A 10,903-nucleotide genomic window follows, 5' to 3' on the forward strand; every position below is an offset into this window, starting at 1 on the left:
GGGGATGAGGGGAGGGGGACAAGGGGAGGGTGATGACGGGAGGGGGACAAGGGGAGGGTGACGGCGGGAGGGGGACATGGGGAGGGTGACAGCGGGAGGGGAGATGAGGGGAGGGGAGGGGAGGGGAGGGGAGGGGAGACGAGGGGAGACGAGGGGAGGGGAGACAAAGGGAGATGATGAGAGGGCAGGGGAGACGAGAGGAGGGGAGGGGAGATGAGGGGAGGGGAGACGAGGGGATGAGAGGAGGGGAGACGAGACAAAGGGAGGGGAGGGGAGGGGACGGGAGAGGAGGGGAGGGGAGATAAGGGGAGACAAGGGGAGGGGAGGGGAGACGAGGGGAGGGGAGACGAGGGGAGGGGAGGGGAGGCGAGGGGTGGGGAGGGGAGAGGAGGGGAGGGGAGAGGAGGGGAGACGAGAGGAGGGTAGAGGAGGGGAGGGGAGAGGAGGGGAGATGAGAGGAGGGGAGATGAGAGGAGGGGAGACGAGAGGAGGGGAGGGGAGGGGAGAGGAGGGGAGAGGAGGGGAGGGGAGACGAGGGGAGACGAGGGGAGGGGAGGGCAGACGAGGGGAGGGGAGACGAGGGGAGAGGAGGGGAGACGAGGGGAGGGGAGAGGAGACGAGGGGAGGGGAGGGTAGAGGAGGGGAGGGGAGGGGAGGGGAGGGGAGGGGAGAGGAGGGGAGACGAGAGGAGGGGAGGGGAGACAAGTGGAGGGGAGGGGAGATGAGGGGAGGGGAGGGGAGATGAGGGGAGGGGAGACGAGGGGAGGGGAGACGAGGGGAGGGGAGGGGAGACGAGGGGAGGGGAGTGGAGACGAGGGGAGGGGAGGGGAGGTGAGACGAGGGGAGGGGAGGGGAGACGAGGGGAGGGGAGAGGAGACGAGGGTAGGGGAGAGGAGACGAGGGGAGGGGAGGGGAGGGGAGGGGAGACAAGACGAGACGAGATGAGGGGAGGGGAGACAAGGGGAGGGGAGGGGAGGGGGGATGATGGGATGGGGACGATGGGAGTGGAGATGAGGGGAGGGGAGACAAAGGGAGGGGAGGAGAGGGGGATGATGGGATGGGGACGATGGGAGTGGAGATGAGGAGAGGGGAGACGAGGGGAGGGGAGACGAGGGGAGGGGAGACGACAGGAGGGGAGGGGAGGGGAGACGAGGGGAGGGGAGATGAGGGGAGGGGAGGGGAGATGAGGGGAGGGGAGGGGAGATGAGGGGAGGGGAGAGGAGACGAGGGGAGTGGAGGGGAGGGGAGACGAGGGGAGTGGAAGGGAGATGAGGGGAGGGGAGTGGAGACAAAGGGAGGGGAGTCGAAGGGAGTGGAGGGGAGGGGAGGGGAGGGGGAGACAAGTGGAGGGGATGGGAGACGAGGGGAGTGGAGGGGAGGGGAGACGAGGGGAGTGGAGGGGAGGGGAGGGGAGGGGATGGGAGGGGAGGGGAGGGATGGGGAGGGGAGTCGCGGGAAGGGGTGGGGAGACGAGGGGAGGGGTGGGGAGACGAGAGGAGGGGAGGGGAGACGAGGGGGGAGACGAGGGGAGGGGAGACGAGAGGAGGGGAGGGTAGACGTTAGGAGGGGAGAGGAGACGAGGGGAGGGGAGACGAGGGGAGGGGAGGGGAGGGGAGACGAGGGGAGGGGAGAGGAAACGAGGGGAGGGGAGACGAGTAGAGGGGGGATGAGGGGAGGGGGACAAGGGGAGGGTGACGATGGGAGGGGAGATGAGGGGAGGGGAGGGGAGATGAGGGGAGGGGAGATGGGAGGGGAGACGAGGGGAGGGGAGACGAGGGGAGGGGAGACAAGGGGAGGGGAGACAAGGGGAGATGATGGGAGGGCAGGAGAGATGAGAGGAGGGGAGGGGAGACAAGGGGAGGGGAGACGAGGGGAGGGGAGACGAGGGGAGATGAGGGAAGGGGAGGGGAGACGAGGGGAGGGGGACGAGGGGAGGGGGACGATGGGAGGGGATGGGGGGGGGACGAGACGAGGGGAGGGGAGGGGAGATAAGGGGAGACAAGGGGAGGGGAGACGAGGGGAGGGGAGACGGGGGGGGGAGGGGAGTCGAGGGGAGGGGAGGGAAGGGGAGGGGAGACGAGGGAAGGGGAGGGGAGACAAGACGAGGGGAGGGGAGGGGAAGGGAGGGGAGATGAGGGGAGGGGAGGGGAGACGAGGGGAGGGGAGATGAGAGAAGGGGAGGGGAGACGAGGGGAGGGGAGATGAGAGAAGGGGAGGGGAGACGAGAGGAGGGGAGGGGAGACGAGGGGAGACGAGGGGAGGGGAGGGGAGACGAGGGGAGGGTAGACGAGGGGAGGGGAGGGGAGACGAGGGGTGGGGAGGGTAGAGGAGGGGAGGGGAGAGGAGGGGAGACGAGAGGAGGGTAGAGGAGGGGAGGGGAGAAGAGGGGAGATGAGAGGAGGGGAGACGAGAGGAGGGGAGACGAGGGGAGGGGAGAGGAGGGGAGAGGAGGGGAGTGGAGACGAGGGGAGACGAGACGAGGGGAGGGCAGATGAGGGGAGGGGAGACGAGGGGAGGGGAGGGGAGATGAGGGGAGGGGAGAGGAGACGAGGGGAGGGGAGGGTAGAGGAGGGGAGGGGAGGGGAGGGGAGAGGAGGGGAGACGAGAGGAGGGGAGGGGAGAGGAGGGGAGGGAAGGGGAGATGAGGGGAGGGGAGACGAGGGGAGGGGAGACGAGGGGAGGGGAGACGAGGGGAGGGGAGACGAGGGGAGGGGAGACAAGGGGAGGGGATGGAAGGAGAGACGAGGGGAGACAAGGGGTGTGGAAGGGAGATGACGGGAGACAAGGGGAGGGAAGACAAGGGGAGAGGAGGGGAGGGGAGACAAGTGGAGGGGAGGGGAGATGAGAGGAGGGGAGGGGAGATGAGGGGAGGGGAGGGAGACGAGGGGAGGGGAGACGAGGGGAGGGGAGGGGAGGGGAGACGAGGGGAGGTGAGGGGAGGTGAGACGAGGGGAGGGGAGGTGAGACGAGGGGAGGGGGTGTAGACGAGGGGAGACAAGGGGAGGGGATGGAAGGAGAGACGAGGGGAGACAAGGGGTGTGGAAGGGAGATGACGGGAGACAAGGGGAGGGAAGACAAGGGGAGAGGAGGGGAGGGGAGACAAGTGGAGGGGAGGGGAGATGAGAGGAGGGGAGGGGAGATGAGGGGAGGGGAGGGAGACGAGGGGAGGGGAGACGAGGGGAGGGAAGGGGAGGGGAGACGAGGGGAGGGGAGGGGAGACGAGGGGAGGGGAGGGGAGACGAGAGGAGGGGAGGGGAGGGGAGACGAGGGGAGGGGAGGGGAGGGGAAAGGAGGGGAGACGAGGGGAGGGGAGAGTAGATGAGGGGAGGGGAGAGGAGACGAGGGGAGGGGACACAAGGGGAGACGAGGGGAGGGGATACGAGTGGAGGGGGATGAGGGGAGGGGGACAAGGGGAGGGTGACGACGGGATGGTGACAAGGGGAGGGTGACGATGGGAGGGGAGACGAGGGGAGGGGAGACGAGGGGAGGGGAGACGAGAGGAGGGTAGATGGGAGGGGAGACGAGGGGAGGGGAGATGGGAGGGGAGACGAGGGGAGGGGAGACGAGACGAGGGGAGACAAGGGGAGACGATGGGAGGGCAGGGGAGACGAGAGGAGGGGAGGGGAGATGAGGGGAGGGGAGACGAGGGGAGATGAGGGGAGGGGAGGTGAGACGAGGGGAGGGGGACGAGGGGAGGGGGACGATGGGAGGGGGATGAGGGGAGGGGAGATGAGACAAGGGGAGGGGAGGGGAGGGGAGGGGAGGGGACGGGAGAGGAGGGGAGGGGAGATAAGGGGAGACAAGGGGAGGGGAGGGGAGACAAGGGAATGGAAGACGAGGGGAGGGGAGGGGAGACGAGGGGTGGGGAGGGGTGAGGAGGGGAGGGGAGAGGAGGGGAGGGGAGAGGAGGGGAGACGAGAGGAGGGTAGAGGAGGGGAGGGGAAAGGAGGGGAGATGAGAGGAGGGGAGACGAGAGGAGGGGAGGGGAGAGGAGGGGAGAGGAGGGGAGACGAGAGGAGGGGAGGGGAGAGGAGGGGAGGGGAGGGGAGATGAGGGGAGGGGAGAGGAGACGAGGGGAGTGGAGGGGAGGGGAGACGAGGGGAGACGAGGGGAGGGGAGAGGAGACGAGGGGAGGGGAGGGTAGAGGAGGGGAGGGGAGGGGAGAGGAGGGTAGAGGAGGGGAGAGGAGGGGAGACGAAAGGAGGGGAGGGGAGAGGAGGGGAGGGGAGTGGAGATGAGGAGAGGGGAGACGAGGGGAGGAGAGACGAGGGGAGTGGAGACGAGGGGAGGGGAGACGAGGGGAGGGGAGACGAGGGGAGACGAGACGAGGGGAGGGGAGACGAGGGGGGGGAGACAAGGGGAGAGGAGACAAGGGGAGAGGAGACAAGGGGAGGGGATGGAAGGAGAGACGAGGGGAGACAGGGGGTGTGGAGGGGAGATGACGGGAGACAAGGGGAGGGAAGACAAGGGGAGAGGAGGGGAGGGGAGACAAGTGGAGGGGAGGGGAGATGAGGGGAGGGGAGGGGAGATGAGGGGAGGGGAGACGAGGGGAGGGGAGACGAGGGGAGGGGAGGGGAGACGAGGGGAGGGGAGTGGAGACGAGGGGAGGGGAGGGGAGGTGAGACGAGGGGAGGGGAGGGGAGAAGAGGGGAGGGGAGAGGAGACGAGGGTAGGGGAGAGGAGACGAGGGGAGGGGAGGGGAGGGGAGGGGAGGGGAGACAAGACGAGACGAGATGAGGGGAGGGGAGACAAAGGGAGGGGAGGAGAGGGGGGATGATGGGATGGGGACGATGGGAGTGGAGATGAGGGGAGGGGAGACGAGCGGAGGGGAGACGAGGGGAGGGGAGACGACAGGAGGGGAGGGGAGGGGAGACGAGGGGAGGGGAGATGAGGGGATGGGAGGGGAGATGAGGGGAGGGGAGAGGAGACGAGGGGAGTGGAGGGGAGGGGAGACGAGGGGAGTGGAAGGGAGATGAGGGGAGGGGAGTGGAGACGAAGCGAGGGGAGTCGAAGGGAGTGGAGGGGAGGGGAGGGGAGGGGGAGACAAGTGGAGGGGAGGGGAGACGAGGGGAGTGGAGGGGAGGGGAGACGAGGGGAGTGGAGGGGAGGGGAGGGGAGGGGAGGGGAGGGGAGGGATGGGGAGGGGAGTCGCGGGAAGGGGAGGGGAGACAAGGGGAGGGGAGGGGAGACGAGAGGAGGGGAGGGTAGACGATAGGAGGGGAGGGGAGACGAGGGGAGGGGAGACGAGGGGAGGGGAGGGGAGGGGAGACGAGGGGAGGGGAGAGGAAACGAGGGGAGGGGAGACGAGTAGAGGGGGGATGAGGGGAGGGGGACAAGGGGAGGGTGACGATGGGAGGGGAGATGAGGGGAGGGGAGGGGAGATGAGGGGAGGGGAGATGGGAGGGGAGACGAGGGGAGGGGAGACGAGGGGAGGGGAGACGAGGGGAGGGGAGACAAGGGGAGGGGAGACAAGGGGAGGGGAGACAAGGGGAGACGATGGGAGGGCAGGAGAGATGAGAGGAGGGGAGGGGAGACAAGGGGAGGGGAGACGAGGGGAGGGGAGACGAGGGGAGATGAGGGAAGGGGAGGGGAGACGAGGGGAGGGGACGAGGGGAGGGGGACGATGGGAGGGGATGGGGGGAGGGGAGACGAGGGGAGGGGAGGGGAGATAAGGGGAGACAAGGGGAGGGGAGACGAGGGGTGGGGAGACGAGGGGAGGGGAGGGGAGTCGAGGGGAGGGGAGGGAAGGGGAGGGGAGACGAGGGAAGGGGAGGGGAGACAAGACGAGGGGAGGGGAGGGGAAGGGAGGGGAGACGAGGGGAGGGGAGGGGAGACGAGGGGAGGGGAGATGAGAGAAGTGGAGGGGAGACGAGAGGAGGGGAGGGGAGACGAGGGGAGGGGAGGGGAGGGGAGGGGAGAGGAGACGAGGGGAGGGGACACAAGGGGAGACGAGGGGAGGGGAGACGAGTGGAGGGGGGATCAGGGGAGGGGGACAAGGGGAGGGTGACGATGGGAGGGGGACAAGGGGAGGGTGACGGCGGGAGGGGGACAAGGGGAGGGTGACAGCGGGAGGGGAGATGAGGGGAGGGGAGGGGAGAGGAGACGAGGGGAGGGGTGACGAGGGGAGGGGAGACGAGGGGAGACGAGGGGAGGGGAGACGAGGGGAGTGGAGACGAGGGGAGGGGAGACAAGGGGAGACGATGGGAGGGCAGGGGAGACGAGAGGAGGGGAGGGGAGACGAGGGAAGGGGAGACGAGGGGGGAGACGAGGGGAGATGAGGGGAGGGGAGGGGTCGGGAGACGAGGGGAGGGGGATGAGGGGAGGGGAGACAAGACAAGGGGAGGGGAGGGGAGGGGAGGGGAGAGGAGGGGAGGGGAGATAAGGGGAGACAAGGGGAGGGGAGAGGAGACGAGGGGAGGGGAGGGTAGAGGAGGGGAGGGGAGAGGAGGGGAGACAAGAGGAGGGTAGAGGAGGAGAGGGGAGAGGAGGGGAGGGGAGATGAGAGGAGGGGTGGGGAGGGGTGGGGAGGGGAGGGGAGGGGAGAGGAGGGGAGAGGAGGGGAGGGGAGACGAGGGGAGACGAGGGGAGGGTAGACGAGGGGAGGGGAGGGGAGACGAGGGGTGGTGAGGGTAGAGGAGGGGAGGGGAGAGGAGGGGAGACGAGAGGACGGTAGAGGAGGGGAGGGGAGAGGAGGGGAGATGAGAGGAGGGGAGACGAGAGGAGGGGAGGGGAGATGAGGGGAGGGGAGACGAGGGGAGGGGAGGGGAGGGTAGAGGAGGGGAGGGGAGGGGAGGGGAGGGGAGGGGAGAGGAGGGGAGGGGAGACGAGGGGGGGAGACGAGGGGAGCGGAGACGAGGGGAGGGGAGACGAGGGGAGGGGAGACGAGGGGAGGGGAGACAAGGGGAGGGGATGGAAGGAGAGACGAGGGGAGACAAGGGGTGTGGAAGGGAGATGACGGGAGACAAGGGGAGGGAAGACAAGGGGAGAGGAGGGGAGGGGAGACAAGTGGAGGGGAGGGGAGATGAGAGGAGGGGAGTGGAGATGAGGGGAGGGGAGGGAGACGAGGGGAGGGAGACGAGGGGAGGGGAGGGGAGGGGAGACGAGGGGAGGGGAGGGGAGGTGAGACGAGGGGAGGGGAGGTGAGATGAGGGGAGGGGGTGGAGACGAGGGGAGGGGAGAGGAGACGAGGCGAGGGGAGACAAGGGGAGGGGAGGGGAGGGGGGATGATGGGAAGGGGGACGATGGGCGGGGAGACGAGGGGAGGGGAGACGAGGGGAGTGGAGACGAGGGGAGGGGAGACGAGGGGAGGGGAGACGACAGGAGGCGAGGGGAGTGGAGGGGAGACGAGGGGAGGGGAAATGAGGGGAGGGGAGGGGAGATGAGGGGATGGGAGGGGAGACGAAGGGAGAGGAGTCGAAGGGAGTGGAGGGGAGGGGAGGGGGAGACAAGTGGAGGGGAGGGGAGACGAAGGGAGGGGAAGGGAGACGATGGGAGGGTAGATGAGTGGAGGGGAGGGGAGATGAGGGGAGGGGAGAGGAGACGAAAGGAGTGGAGGGGAGGGGAGACGAGGGGAGTGGAGGGGAGGGGAGATGAGGGGAGGGGAGGGGAGACGAGGGGAGGGGAGACGAGAGGAGGAGAGCGGAGGGGAGACGAGAGGAGGGGAGATGAGAGGAGGGGAGGGGAGACGAGAGGAGGGGAGACGAGAGGAGGGGAGTGGAGACGAGAGGAGGGGAGGGGAGACGAGGGGGGAGACGAGGGGAGGGGAGACGAGAGGAGGGGAGGGTAGACGATAGGAGGGGAGGGGGGACGAGGGGAGGGGAGACGAGGGGAGGGGAGGGGAGGGGAGACGAGGGGAGGGGAGAGGAAACGAGGGGAGGGGAGACGAGTAGAGGGGGGATGAGGGGAGGGGGACAAGGGGAGTGTGACGATGGGAGGGGGGATGAGGGGAGGGGAGGGGAGATGAGGGGAGGGGAGATGGGAGGGGAGACGAGGGGAGGGGAGACGAGGGGAGGGGAGACAAGGGGAGGGGAGACAAGGGGAGGGGAGACAAGGGGAGGGGAGACAAGGGGAGACGATGGGAGGGCAGGAGAGATGAGAGGAGGGGAGGGGAGACAAGGGGAGGGGAGACGAGGGGAGGGGAGACGAGGGGAGATGAGGGAAGGGGAGGGGAGACGAGGGGAGGGGGACGTGGGGAGGGGGACGATGGGAGGGGATGGGGGGAGGGGAGACGAGACGAGGGGAGGGGAGGGGAGTTAAGGGGAGACAAGGGGAGGGGAGACGAGGGGAGGGGAGACGAGGGGAGGGGAGGGGAGTCGAGGGGAGGGGAGGGAAGGGGAGGGGAGACGAGGGAAGTGGAGGGGAGACAAGACGAGGGGAGGGGAGGGGAAGGGAGGGGAGACGAGGGGAGGGGAGGGGAGACGATGGGAGGGGAGTTGAGAGAAGTGGAGGGGAGACGAGAGGAGGGGAGGGGAGACGAGGGGAGGGGAGGGTGGGGAGGGGAGGGGAGAGGAGACGAGGGGAGGGGACACAAGGGGAGGGTGACGGCGGGAGGGGGACAAGGGGAGGGTGACAGCGGGAGGGGAGATGAGGGGAGGGGAGGGGAGAGGAGACGAGGGGAGGGGTGACGAGGGGAGGGGAGACGAGGGGAGCGGAGACGAGGGGAGGGGAGACAAGGGGAGACGATGGGAGGGCAGGGGAGACGAGAGGAGGGGAGGGGAGACGAGGGAAGGGGAGACGAGGGGGGAGACGAGGGGAGATGAGGGGAGGGGAGGGGTCGGGAGACGAGGGGAGGGGGATGAGGGGAGGGGAGACAAGGCAAGGGGAGAGGAGGGGAGGGGAGGGGAGAGGAGGGGAGGGGAGATAAGGGGAGACAAGGGGAGGGGAGTGGAGACGAGGGGAGGGGAGGGTAGAGGAGGGGAGGGGAGAGGAGGGGAGACAAGAGGAGGGGAGATGAGAGGAGGGGAGGGGAGGGGTGGGGAGGGGAGGGGAGGGGAGAGGAGGGGAGAGGAGGGGAGGGGAGACGAGGGGAGACGAGGGGAGGGTAGACGAGGGGAGGGGAGGGGAGACGAGTGGTGGGGAGGGTAGAGGAGGGGAGGGGAGAGGAGGGGAGATGAGAGGACGGTAGAGGAGGGGAGGGGAGAGGAGGGGAGATGAGAGGAGGGGAGACGAGAGGAGGGGAGACGAGGGGAGGGGAGGGCAGATGATGGGAGGGGAGACGAGGGGAGGGGAGGGGAGATGAGGGGAGGGGAGAGGAGACGAGGGGAGGGGAGGGTATAGGAGGGGAGGGGAGGGTATAGGAGAGGAGGGGAGGGGAGGGGAGAGGAGGGGAGGGGAGACGAGGGGGGGGAGACGAGGGGAGGGGAGACGAGGGGAGGGGAGACGAGGGGAGGGGAGACAAGGGGAGGGGATGGAAGGAGAGACGAGGGGAGACAAGGGGTGTGGAAGGGAGATGACGGGAGACAAGGGGAGGGAAGACAAGGGGAGAGGAGGGGAGGGGAGACAAGTGGAGGGGAGGGGAGATGAGAGGAGGGGAGGGGAGATGAGGGGAGGGGAGGGAGACGAGGGGAGGGAGACGAGGGGAGGGGAGGGGAGGGGAGACGAGGGGAGGTGAGGGGAGGTGAGACGAGGGGAGGGGAGGTGAGATGAGGGGAGGGTGTGGAGACGAGGGGAGGGGAGAGGAGACGAGGGGAGGGGAGACAAGGGGAGGGGAGGGGAGGGGGGATGATGGGAAGGGGGACGATGGGCGGGGAGACGAGGGGAGGGGAGACGAGGGGAGCGGAGACGAGGGGAGGGGAGACGAGGGGAGGGGAGACGAGGGGAAATGAGGGGAGGGGAGACGAGGGGAGGGGAGACGAGGGGAGGGGAGACGACAGGAGGCGAGGGGAGGGGAGGGGAGACGAGGGGAGGGGAGATGAGGGGAGGGGAGGGGAGATGAGGGGAGGGGAGGGGAGACGAAGGGACGGGAGTCGAAGGGAGTGGAGGGGAGGGGAGGGGAGGGGGAGACAAGTGGAGGGGAGGGGAGAAGAAGGGAGGGGAGGGGAGACGAGGGGAGGGTAGATGAGGGGAGGGGACGGGAGATGAGGGGAGGGGAGAGGAGACGAAAGGAGTGGAGGGGAGGGGAGACGAGGGGAGTGGAGGGGAGGGGAGATGAGGGGAGGGGAGGGGAGACGAGGGGAGGGGAGACGAGAGGAGGAGAGCGGAGGGGAGACGAGGGGAGGGGAGATGAGAGGAGGGGAGGGGAGACGAGAGGAGGGGAGACGAGAGGAGGGGAGTGGAGACAAGGGGGGAGATGAGGGAAGGGGAGGGGAGGGGAGAAGAGGGGAGGGGAGACGAGAGGAGGGGAGGGGAGGGGAGACGAGAGGAGTGGAGGGGAGGGGAGACGAGGGGAGGGGAGACGAGGGGAGGTGAGGGGAGGGGAGAGGAGGGGAGACGAGGGGAGGGGAGAGGAGATGAGGGGAGGGGAGAGGAGACGAGGGGAGGGAGACGAGGGGAGGGGAGGGGAGGGGAGACGAGGGGAGGTGAGGGGAGGTGAGACGAGGAGAGGGGAGGTGAGATGAGGGGAGGGTGTGGAGACGAGGGGAGGGGAGAGGAGACGAGGGGAGGGGAGACAAGGGGAGGGGAGGGGAGGGGGGATGATGGGAAGGGGGACGATGGGCGGGGAGACAAGGGGAGGGGAGACGAGGGGAGCGGAGACGAGGGGAGGGGAGACGAGGGGAGGGGAGACGAGGGGAAATGAGGGGAGGGGAGACGAGGGGAGGGGAGACGAGGGGAGGGGAGACGACAGGAGGCGAGGGGAGGGGAGGGGAGACGAGGGGAGGGGAGATGAGGGGAGGGGAGGGGAGATGAGGGGAGGGGAGGGGAGACGAAGGGACGGGAGTCGAAGGGAGTGGAGGGGAGGGGAGGG

Source organism: Carcharodon carcharias, chromosome 31 (assembly GCF_017639515.1).
Source record: "Carcharodon carcharias isolate sCarCar2 chromosome 31, sCarCar2.pri, whole genome shotgun sequence".
Taxonomy (NCBI): Eukaryota; Metazoa; Chordata; class Chondrichthyes; order Lamniformes; family Lamnidae; genus Carcharodon; species Carcharodon carcharias.